The sequence below is a fragment of the Marmota flaviventris genome, chromosome 5 (genome assembly GCF_047511675.1).
Source record: "Marmota flaviventris isolate mMarFla1 chromosome 5, mMarFla1.hap1, whole genome shotgun sequence".
Taxonomy (NCBI): Eukaryota; Metazoa; Chordata; class Mammalia; order Rodentia; family Sciuridae; genus Marmota; species Marmota flaviventris.
This window is the reverse complement of record NC_092502.1, coordinates 8,115,017-8,127,721: the sequence shown is the minus strand read 5'-3', so window position 1 is coordinate 8,127,721 and position 12,705 is coordinate 8,115,017.

Sequence of the window (12,705 nt, the reverse complement as noted above, 5' to 3'; positions counted from 1 at the left end):
TACACATCTCTGCATCCTCCTCTGGAAGAGGACCAGGGCATGTAAAGTCAGGGTGGGTCCTGAGGTTCAGAGTTGTACAGAATTTCCCAGCCTTCAGGCTGCAGGAGACTCCCAGAGGACAGCTGATTTTAGATGGATCAAGATGCGGCATTCATAGGCTTTAATGCCTCCTCTGACATTTGCTGATCTCCTTTTCAGTCAGGGTGAGAACAGGAGGTTTCAAATTCAGAGCCATGACAGGCAGACTCTTGGGAGTGGCCACAGTTCCCCTTGACTCTCTACACCCTTTCTCTTACCCCTGTCTCCTCTAGATACCTGTCCCTTCATTCTGCAGAGACCCTGAAGGTGGATTTGCAAGTCTTCTACTCCTCTCACCTGGACTCTTGTTCATGGACTTGGCGGCCATTGACATTATTTTTTTGCACCCTATTAGTTGTTACAACTGTCTTCTATTTATAGTTGATGCTGCTGCGATTTGATTTGGGGTGCTAATGTAAAGTTTCCTTATTAAGTGAATACATTCTTCTTTTTTCCCTAGAGGATCAATTAGGTGAGTAAATAATCTTGGTGGGATCAAGCAATGACAGGTCCACAGCTACGGCCAGGGGTAGGGGTGGCAGAATAGGGTGGCAGGAGTAGGGAAGGGGATGTGCAGATGACTATGCTAAATGGCAGGTCCTATGTTTGATCCCTGGGGCCAGCTTATTAGCTGATCTATAATGGGAAGTTACCCAATTTCATAACTCAACGAACAGGACTCGGCATTGTCTAGAGAAGCCTGTGGACACCCAGGTGGCCTTTCCCTGTTCTGCATGTCCGTGAGACATCTCTTCCCAGCGACTGATACCTCATTCCTGGCAGGAAGAGTCGACTTAATTTTCCTGAAAGAGCTGTTAATTGGGTGACTCTGCAGGGAGGCCATTTGTCTGTTGAGATGTCCATGGAGCATCATGCAGAAGATAATGAGAGGCAGGTGGTGACAGTGTCCTAGGATGGAAGGAAGCCTGGGGACTGTCACATTAGTTTCTGATCAGTCTTTGTTGGCCCTGATGTGAGATGAAAGTCCAGTGAGCTCCCCTGAGGTGATTAGCTCAGAAAAACTTTGCAGAGGGACAGGGGGACAAGGGTCACTCTGATACCCTACAGAAACGCTGAGCTCTTTCATGTCTACTTGTGGCTAGTGGGTGGAGTGGAAGTCCCAGCCTGAGTGGGGAAACTCAGACATGGGTAAGATGGCCCAGATGGGACAGTTGAATGGATTTACTCACCATCTATTGTGGGGTGGGGGTGGGAGTGTCCTCGTAAACAGCCGAACTACGTCCCCCTGTGGGCTGGGCACACACCTGGGCAGGTGCACACAGGAGAAAGACGGCTGGCAATCAGCAGGAGAAACCCAAAGCCCCTGGACCACTTTGAGGAAGTCTAGGAAAGAGCCTTTGTTAGAGACTAAAATGATCTCAAGGACAATGAAGGGCCTTCAACACAGTGTGGAATAGAGGGTGGGTAAACCCAGCCCCAGCTCAGGCAACAGAGCCCCCTGGTGATGCCCCTGCCATCATGGACCACTTAACAGTGTACTGATTTTTTTTTTTTTTTGGTGGGGGAAGGGTCTGCTATCATAAAAAAACGGCATGACAAAGAACAGCAGCTCTTTGCCATTCCTAAGAAGTCACAACGCAGCCCAAGTCCCCTCTCTAGGAGATGAACCAGGTGAAGGAAAAGAAACTGTCAGATCGGCAGGTTCTCTGAAACAGAGCCACGTGGAAGGCCAGGAGCCGTGCCTTCTCCTAGAAAATAATACGAGAATCGCCCCTCTGTGGCTCAGAGGAGAAGGTAAGGCTCGGATATCATCGCTGACGCCCATTTTTCTCTAGGGGACCTCACAACTGGGAACCAAGATGCCCCCTCTTTCCTAGTTCACTCGTGCTCTCCAGGAGGGGTCCTGGATTGTGGAGTGAACGCCTGTCTTCATCCCTTTGTCCAAGAGAGCTCTGCCAGCTCAGGACTGGTGCTGCCGTTTCCTCTCCAGCAGAGAGCCGATCAGGAATGGTGTGAATTAGCAAAGCCCTGAACCTACCAGTTATTGCAACTTGGATGAAGCCCAGAGGAGACTGAGCCCGGAGAAGGGCTCACGCCCTAAGACACCTGCTGAGCAGTCACCATGGGGAAGTGCTCTGCCTGGTGGCTGTGGGTGCCCACAGCATGGAGCCTGCGTGACAGGGAGGACTGTGTTAGCCAAGTAGGAATGGAGGGCCAATGGCAGTGGCTTGTGTTCCAGCCTCTCAAGACAACACGGGGACTCCAGGAACTCTGGAGATGGGAACTGTCAGCAGCTGTGGTGGCCTGTCAGTGGAGGCTAATTGGTTTCTGTGGCTTCTTTTGCAATCACAGGTAACAGCACCTGGTAACTATCAGGCTGCCTCTCCAGCAGTTTGGAGCAGGCATGCCCCCAGGGCAGACTGCAGGTATTTGAAGAATCCTACAGACACTTACCAGCCCCTGATCTCAGGACAATTATGAGTCCCCTCCAAGCTTCCCCTCTCTGTAGTCCTCGCTCCTGTGTCAATGTACCAAGAGGAGTCACAGTGATAGATGCAACCCAATTCTAGCCCAGGCAGCTTCTATTTTCATCCTGAGCAAACTTGACACAGGACCCAGCTGCTCTGCATCCACCCATTGTTGGAAAGCCCCGGTGAGTTGAGCATATTTTCCTGCACAGAGGAAGGCAAGCTGCCCTGTACACCTGGAGCCACACTGTAGGAGCAGGAGCCGCGACCCCCAGTGCTGCTTCCAGTCCTGCATCTGCTGACCATAGCGTCTTCTACTGGGCCCATCCCTGCCCATCCCAGATGTTGCTTTCCACCTCCTGCTGAGCTCATTCTACATGCAGTGCGTGCAAGCTGGTCTCCTCCCCGCTGCGAGCTGAGTGCTTTTACTTTTAACTGACACGTAATTGTACATATTCACAGGACACAGTGAGATAAGTTGATACATATATATACAATGTGTAATGCTCAAACCAGGTAATCAGCATTTCTAGCTCCTAAATATTTGTTATTTCTTTGGCTGGGACCTTTGAACTTTTTGCTTCTAGTTCTTTCTAAGATGCGGATGCTGTTGTCAACTCATCTCCCTACTCTGATTGAGAACGCTGGATGTACCCTCCTGTGGCTGCCTTCTAGTGCCCACAGTCTGCTCTCCAACCACTGTCCCCTACTTTCCTAAACCACTTCCAGAATATTGATGCTTCTGCTCCATTTTGAGCTCATTAAAACCTCTTTTGGACAAAGCTGGTCTCATTTTTCTCCTTGAAAAAGAATTCTCAGATTTGTTGCAAAGCTTTCTTGAAATTCCGCTGGGGAGCAAAGCCCCTAGTCTGTGATAGATACAGGGTCACGGGGTCTCTTCCCCTCTCCTAGGCACTCAGCAGATGTGGGTGGCATCAGGAAGGCCAGGGCACCAGGCACGTCAGAGGGAGTGAGGCCGAGTTAGTGGAATCCCGTGGAGCCCTGTTCCCAATGCAGTGGCTGTGCCATAGAGGCCACAGAGAAAACACCAGACCTCAGCCACTCTGGGGCCACCAGGACATCAGCTCCTCACCTGTCTCTGGTCAGGAAAAGGGAGTAGGGATCAGAGACGCCCAGCTGCTAGCAGCACTGTGAGGCCGAGAAGTGATAGAGGGTGGGGAAGATGCAGAGCTCACCCATGTCCAGTGTCCCCGTAGGGACTAGGGAGCCTGGCAGGGTGCATCTCAGTGACAGGGCTCATGTCTTACCCATGCCAGCCCTACGCTTGATTCCCAGCACTAAACAAAAACTATAGAGTGCCTGATTTAATAGCTAAATCCTCTGGAGAGATCTAAGTTTGACATCTGCTTCTGCCATCTAGGAGCCACAACTGTGGAGAAATGACCTGGCCTCTCCGAACCTCAGAGACCTTATGAATAAAAGGTGGCAGTGGGTGGTGGTGGGGGGGGGGGGTTGATTACTCCAAGGATATCGCAAGGATTGATGAGATTGAAGAGGTCAGTGTAGAAGCCCCACTGAGGCCTCCTTCCTATAAGGCTGAGTGGTGCGTGTTGAACGTCCCTGGCCGCCGGCTGCCAAGCTTCCTCTTCTCCGTCTAGAATGACATTTCATATCCTAGCTTGTTGGAAGCATCAGGAACCTTGACTATGTGACCGTCTCTCTCACTCTTTCTTTCTTCCATCCTTTCTTGCTTCCTTTCTTTCTCCAGAGAGAGAGAATTTTAATATTTTATTTTTTTTAGTTTTTGGCGGACACAACATCTTTGTTTGTATGTGGTGCTGAGGATCGAACCCGGGCCGCACGCATTCCAGGCGAGCGCGCTACCTCTTGAGCCACATCCCCAGCCCTCTCAATTTTAAGTTTACTCTATTATTACAAAATAATGAAAGCTCATTTTAGAAATTTTTTTTTTAAAAAAATCATTCGTTGTTCTCCAACTGAGCAGTTCCCTTGGCAGAGCTCATCCATCCATCCTCTCTGAGCCCAGCTCTTTGTCCTGGACAAGTACAGGTGTCAGGCAGGTCCCCGCTCTCCCAGGCTAAGATGCGAGCAGGTCAGGCGACCAAGGGACAAGTCAGGAATAAAACATGAACTAACGGCAAGGGCTACGATGGACGTGAGGCAGGGCAGCGTGACAGAGAGCCAGCCGCTCTGGAGGAAGAGCTGGGAGGCTGAAGGGGGACGTTGGAGCTGAGACCTGATGAGAAAGGCCACGACCCAGGAAGAGTGAGTCCGAGGCAGCCAAGGACAATGCACTGCAGGGAGGAGCACCGTGCGTGTGAGAAGCCAGAGGCCAGGGCCCTGGACTGCAGCCATCATGGGCAGGAGCTGAGAAGAGCCCGGAGGCAGAGGTAGGGCTGGGGGACAGCAGGCCCCAAAGGCGTTAGGAAGGGGTCCAGGTTGTACTTAGGTGAACAGGACGGTCACTGGCAGCCCACTGGTGTGGAGGAAGGACGGCAGGCAGAAGGAGCAGGTGCAGGGATCCACTGAGGGAGCAACTGCAGAGTCCAGGGGGAGGAGGCCGGGCCGACGGTAGGTGGAAGGAGGAGGAGTGGGCAGGTTGAGCCGGCCCCCAAGGGACAGTCTCAGAGCTTGCTGGTGTCTTGGACGTGGGGCTCTGAGCTTGTGGGGAATCTGCAGGGCCTCCTGTCCCCCTGGTAGGCTGGAGAAGGCACAGGCCTGGGGCTGGGAGGCATGAGGGAGCTGGGAGGAGGCGTCAGAGGTCCATCCTGTCAATGTTATGTCTGATATGCCCACTGGACAGCCCAGTGGGGTCAGAGAGGCCCCTGGATGTGCCAAGCTCAAGGACGCTGTAACATGGGGAGTCTCCAGCATGAGATTGACGGAGGTCACCGAGGAGAGAGCAGCCAGAACAGAGCCGGGTGGCCTCAACTTGGAGTTTGAAATGAGGAGAAGGAAGAGACAGAAAGGAGACTGAGAAAGGGCCACCAGGAAGAGGAGGAGCCCTGAGAGCATGGCCTCTCAGACCAGGAGGAAGAAGCCTTAGGGAGGGACCACGGGAGAGCAGGTGAGCATTGAGACCTCAGGCCGGGAATGTGGCCCCAGTGCATCCCAGCACACCCAGCCCTGGAGAGAGGCAGTTCTCAGGGGACCCCTGTCCTCTGTGTCACACAGCTGCCACCAGCCCCCTCCCCGGCCACAATCCTGGCCAGGCGGGACGCGTGGGAGCTTTCCCAGCCTATGGGGCTCAGGCAGGCTGACTCAGATCTAAAAGAATGACATATTTCTGGTTGAAGTTGGATTTTGAACAGAATCCTAAGAGCCTATTAATTATTGTTCATTTATTTTAAAAAGCAAAGTACGATGGGTATTTCCCTGAAAATAAATGTTCTAGGCATCTTGCATTTTTTTCTTTATGATTTGCCAACCACAATCAAACAATTTTGCAAAGCTATAAATAACACTTAGAGGCAAATCCTCAGAAGTCATTGACTTTGGGAAACATGAGAACTGAACTTCTCGGAAGCACTGAATATATGAATGCCAAATCCAAGTTACTACCATATATTGAGTCATAAATACTTACTCTCTGGAAAAAAAAAAGTTCCCACATACTTAGGGAAACAGAGAGTGATCTGCGACCATGGTAATGAAACCAGTCTTGAGAGTCAGGATTGGGGTCCCCTCCCTCCCCAAGAGTCTTCAATGTTGAAGACTGAACACCCGAAAAACGCCAAGGCAAGTGCAGAAAAGAAGTTTTATTTAAAGGATAGAACAGAGAGAACCGAGAGACTCCTCCAGAGAGGAGAGGGTCCAGAGCTGGTGCCAAAGGAGTGGGGGTCTCTTGCCCCTTTTATAGATTTTAGGTTTCTTCTCTTCTCATGTCTCCTCTGCCTCTTATCTTGCGTATGTGACCAAAAGGGCAGGAAGAGAGCCAACGAGAGGGAGAATGGGACCCTCCCCTCCCCGTAGGCTCTTGGCAGCCAGGTCGGGGGAGTGCTTCTCCATTTCCTTTGATAATCAGCTCCCTGTCCTTTGCCCTGGTCTCAGTAACAAGCAGCACAAGAACAGACCTTAAACTTTGCAATGGCTCAACCACATCCTGCTCCAGCAGAGCTTCAGCAAGCCGGCCAGCCAATGCCAGCCAAATGGGGACAAACCCTCCCCAGAAGATGGCCGTGAGCCACACTCAAGTAGCTGTGCTTTACAAGTGACATCAGCCTGATGTGGCATACAGGTCTATCCATCCCTGAAGAGCCTGCTCCCCAAAAGTCCTGCATGAAGCCAGCACTGTATGTCCCTACCAGCACAGCTGTCCCTACCAGAGGGACATAAATTCGTCTTTGTCTTTCCGGTATTGAATGCCGATGTCATTGTTATATGGATTCTCCGTGTCTTGTGCTTAATTGTGCGGGGATAGGCTTATTCACTGATTCATCCTACCTGTCACTGTGCTTAGTGCTGGCAACACAAAGGAACCCAGGGCAGGGTCCCTGTCCCCCAGGAAGCTCAGCCCAGGAAGCACAAGGCTGGAACACAGTGTAATGTCAAAATCCCAGAGGAACATGCCCAGAGCTACAGAAGCCAAGAGGAGGACATGCTAGGGGAAGGCCCAGGAGGCATCTGGAAGGTGATGCTGAGTTTGGGGTTTCCACATTGAACATGAGTGTCCCAGAGGCAGCAGAGGAGGGCACTCTGGGTTGGGAAGCAGCGCGATTCCATGAGGCAGAGAAACGCAGAGCCAGGAGTGTTCTCCAGGAGGGGAGGGGCAGGGGGCCACACCACAGCCAGGAGGCAGGCTTAACTCACCAAGCCTCAGCCTTCTCACTGATAACGTAGAATTGATGATACTCCCTAACCTCAGGCTTATCCCTGTGATTAAGTGATTTCTCCCGGGATCAGTGGTGGGAAGGGGCAGGGTGCTGGGAGAGAGTGCGTTTGGGAGCGCGCTCCTTCCCTGGAGCAGAGTGACACAGACTCTTGAGGCCCAGGAGCAGGGTGATGAAGGGCACCCCAGCAGAAGGGCTGACAGGTCTCCGGATGACCCTGGCCAGGCCCAGTCGGTGGTCAGCTGGCCTGCTGGGTCATGGGCTGGGCTACCACTTTGCTTCTGTTTGCTGTGGGCTGTCACTTGTGGAATGGGGCTCAGGTCTGGGTGGCCTATGGCCCTGCAGGGGTCATGGGAAACCTGGAGCCGGGGGATTCGATTCATTGGCCGAGGCTGGGAGAAGGAAGAGAGGAGAGGGGGGCAGTGAACTTCGTCTTCAAGGGTCCCAGGCACTTCACACACTGTCACCTCCTGTGAGCTCACGCCGTCTCATCTGGGGGGAGCTGAGTCCCTGTTGATCTGGGAGTGAGAGAGGAGCATTCAAGATGGCGAGGAGGTAAGCACCCGCCACCTGGCTGAGCGCCAGGACCCAGAGCTTGCCCTCTACTCAAGGTCAATCCTGAGTCCTTCACTGACGACCCCAGCACTGAAATAAAAGGAAGAGGGAGGTAGGAGATGACAAGACGGCAGAGAGGGGAAGGCAGAAAGGGGACAGCGACGGGCCTGGACTCAGGTGAGGCTCCTCCTCCCTTGCCCTGCCTCCCACCAGATGCACCCGGGACTTTCCTCCTCAGCTCTGAGCCTCGGGTTGCTATCTGGAGACCAGGGGAAGGGGTTGGGATCACCTCCCAGGCACTGTGGGGGGAGGGCGTGGATGAAGCCCGTGAGTCCCTGAGTGTGTTTGGAGGTGCACGGCCTCAGCAATCCTCGGTGCCTCGTTGCCCTCCTCTGAGGGGAGCTAATAGTTCCCACTTCCTAGAACCGTCTAGGGGCGGAAGGAGACACTGCGGGCAGCATTTGGAACTGTGCCTGGCTGTTGTAATGACGTCGATAACTGCAGTCATTACCACCAAGAGTGAGTGCGGGTTCGCTGCAGAGCGGGTGCTCGGTGGACACGCCAACAGTCCACGTCCAGCAAAGAAGGAAAGGGAACCTGAGCAAGGCAAGGAGAGCCGGACGGAAAGCATGGTGGGAGGAGATAAAGAGGGGTGCTCAGCTGGCCCACTCACTCCACAGGGCCAGGGCTGGAAGGAGACCCCTCCCCACGCCCCTCCATCCCACCTCCCAGTCCCTGTTCTCCGCTGCTCTCTTTGCCCCAGGAGGCTCCCCAGTGACATGCCCATTAGGGAGGAGGGTTGTTTTGGAAACTCAATGATTTTAGAAGCTCAATGATTTTAACAAAGTAATGGAACAAGCCCTCCGGCAGTCATTTGCCAAGCTATGGCAGGCGTTTGGGAGTTGGAGAAGCTGGGTGGCAGCCTGCACGGCCTGGGCGCTCAGGGCGATGAGTGATCCGGTCCCGGGTGGCTCAAGGCCCCACCCTGCTACTCAGAAGGGCTCATGGTTTGAAACTTAAGGACTGTTTCTGAAATGTCCCACTGAACAGCTCAGCCCGGGGCTGAGTGTGGGCAGCTGAAGGGTGGAAGTAGAGCAAGGGGTCGGGGGGGAACCCTCTTCCATAGCCCCACTGAGCCGCAGCACCCTCACCTGGAGGTAGGTGACGGCAGCTCACGTTACACAGGGTGGAGGTGAGACCCGGGTTAAATGGGCTAGGGCGTGCAGAACTCTAGCACGTGTCCCGAGTACTTTACAACGACTCAAACTGTTCTCTGGGGAGAAACGTCCTCTGCACAATGCTTGCCCTGGGAAGGTGCTAACTAACCATCCCACCCAGTCCATGTCACCTGGGCCTTCGTGCCTGATGATGATGCTCATTTTTGTTCCAGTACTAGAGTAGCCCCCTTAACCCTGGGGGATGTTCCAAGACCCCTGTTGGGTGCCTGAAACTACTGATAAAACCAAATCCTACATAGACATTTTTTTTTTTCCTGTATGCAGATCCCTATGGTAAAGTTTAATTTATAAATGAAGCACTGTGAAAGGTCAACACCAGTAACTGATGAGACAGTAGGGCTTCACAGCAGTGCACTGTAATGAAAGTGTGATGTGGAGGCCATCATTAAGTAAGAGAAGGGTGACGAGGGGACAGTAGTGAACGGTGCGAATAGGCTGGACAGAAGGGCATTGTGTGTCCCACGCGGGGTGGAGGGAAGAGCGCGAGCTTCCTCCACGGTGCTCCGAATGTCACTTGGTTTAAAACTTGTGAATGGCTTATTTCTGGAATGAACGATTTAAAAAGAACCGTGTAAAGTGTGGTTTTGTGTCTTCTTCCTGGAGACCCTACAAGTTTCTTGAACATGTCTGATGCTTGAATCAATAAAGTCAATATAATCGGAGCTCGGTAAACAGGTTAAAACTTGATCTCACATAATAATTACTTTCAATTTCTATGATTGCTGTCTCTGATATGTTACTCAAAAGACTTTTGGGTTGCAAATAACAGAAACGAGTTTCAGCAAAAAAGACTGTTGTTTCTTTGACTGGTACGGCTGGCAGGCTGCCGTCTCAGGCCCTCCCTGCACCTGAACTTGATCCCTCTCTAGCTCCTCAGTCTACTTTCCACGACAAAAGCAGCCACAGGTAGCTCTGGGCTCAGCAACCACAGAGAACAGGTCTTCTGGGAGCTCATTTCTGGAGTGTTCCATTTGTGGTTGCAGGCTGCCACAGAAAGCGAAGCCCCCAACAAGGGGTGAGGGGTGGATCGTCCCTGGTTCTTCAGGACTGGTTTTCTCGGCCTTTGTTTTCCAGAACCTGAGCAGGAGCCCTTAGGGGACTTAGCAGGTGGGAGGAGAGGGCAAAAGGGTCAGCCAGGCACCGGGGAAGGGAAAGGTCCATGGGCTGTCCCCGATGTGGGCAGGACCCTGGATTACCCGAGAGTAACCGAGTGCGTTTCCCACCTAGAGATGGACGGAGGCTCCAAGTCAGACTTGACTAGAGTAAGGAGAGTGAAGAAAGGTGATTTCTGTTCCCAACTTAGTAGAGAGGCACAGGGTGTTATGGTGGCAGCGAGGTTGGCAGAGGGAGCTGGACTTCGTCCATTTCAGGAAATCTCCCAGAGGTTACAGACGGTCAGAAAAGCGCGGCCCTGTGAAGGAGAGAGCTGAAGGTCCATAGAACAGTGGGGAGCAGCCTGTCCTGCTGCTGTTGGCCAGAGCTGTTTGCCGGGAGCAAAGTGAAACGAAGTCAAACCCTGCAGCATGGCCAGAGTTGCTGTCGTGGAAGACAGCTCCTGTCTCGGGTCCTCCCCTTGCTCTTCCCTTGCACCCCACAGACAGCTCTGCAGCCCCGAGGACTCTTTACCATCCATGCACAAGCCCTTGGCAGCCTCCGCCCCACATCCACGTGACCTTGAGTGCTGGCGCTTGTCCCCTCTGGTAAGCTCCCAATACACGTTCCCAGGAAAGAGAATCCGCTGGCTCCACTCAGCTCATGAAGTGTGCCTCCTGGGTCAGCTGTCCACCCTGGTCCACAGGGCAGTGGCCAGGGAGCAGCCGGCACCATGAAGCACAGTGCAAGTTCCACCTTAGGCCGGGGGCTTTGAGTGGAGCTGAGCATGCCCTGCCCAGGAGCCCAGGTCTCCTGCCCTCCCACCTTCCACACAGTGGCATCTGCAGAACTCTGAAGCCCAGGACATTGTGAACCAGCTCCCACACTGCAGCAGGGGCGTCAGCTCCTCCCTCAGAGCCCTGGGGACAGTCCTTTGTCACCACAAACCCACATTGCCTAGCAGTTTTCAATTTATGTGACTATTTTGGGTTCATGAGCTCCAGAGCAGGACTATTATTTCTAGAGTTTGGGGCCAAGGCAAATAAATAATTGATAAGTGAGTTGCCAGTCGGTTTTACTTTTTAAGAATATATTTTAGCCCTTGTTAGAGGTTTTGAGGGACAAATCTCTTCTGTTGTTCAGAAAGATGATTTTCTATGCCACACAACTTATTATAGATTAAATAAGGGTCCGGCTTCAGGCTGTATGGTTCCAGGTCTCAGCAAGACAGTCCTGTTCTCTGGCGTAGACATGATCACAGCCCCTGTTTTCTAACCTCTGGAGAATAATTTGGAGAACACAGTGCCTTTTTAAGGGATTGTGAGAGAAACAATTAATATAAATATAATATAATATGCAGCAATCTAGCTCGGACTTCACTTTCGGATCATTCAAAGAGCACGGACTCCACCGCGGCCCTAGCAGGAAGCCTTCCCTGTGCCCATGGGGGCTTCCCTGAGCCCTCGATTAGTCTAGAATCACACACTTACACATGGGCGGAATGGAACATGGATGTGGGTTTTTCCCAGTCTGGTGTTTCTATGCAAATCACTGCCCATCTCTCAGTGGGGAATGGCGTGGGAGAGAGAGGCTGTGCACTCCCAGCACCAGGGGTGGCCATGTGGCCCAGACCTGACCAGGGTGATCCCTCTGGCTGTGAGGACTGGTTTGGGAGAAGGCAGTTGGCCAGCAGATCAAGGGGGTCAATATGAGCCTCTGTCAGCCCTCGAGTAGAGAGTTGTTCTGTGCATGCTCTAGTTGCAGCCTAGATCCCAGAGGAGTTGCCACCATCTACAAAAGAGCCTGTGTAAGGCTTCACACAAAGAAGGCTCAGGAAATGTGGATTTACCAGATACCCATGACAATGAGGGCCCATGACCAGAGCCAGCAACCCCCTGGACTTGTCCATCATCAATTTTAAGAAGCAACAAATTCTCCTAATTGGTGAAACTTGCTTTTGTCATTTGCAACAAAACCCTTGTAGCATATTAAAGATAGTAATTATAATAAAACTGACAGGCACATTAAATCAAGCTTCTTGCTCCTCAGGACTCACTCCACGCATCATCTTCTCCATGGAACCTTCCTGGATGGCTCCCAGGGAAAAATATATTGCTCCCCACTCTGTCCCCAGGAGGTTCTGGATGCCTTTTCTCTGTTTGTAAAAACTGTAGATTGCAGGTTCTGGGGTATCCCTGTCTCCTCCCCCAGAGGGTGAGCCCCTAAGGGCAGGGTCCTCAAGTCATCTCTCCCTGGATGCCCAGCTTGTAGGTCTTTGGATGAAGTAGGCACTCAGCAAATATTATTTACATTATACTGGGAAGGAAAAGAGACAGAGAAATTCTCCCATGGGGGTTTGTTATTTTTAACTCGTGGATGAAGCCGTATTTGTCTTCATGACTGCAGTTCCTTCTCAAGGAGAAAGACTGGAGCTAACTGTCTTCTCTCGATGTCTTGAGTAAGTGGAGGTTACTGCCATTTAATTCAGAGATAAATGCTTTG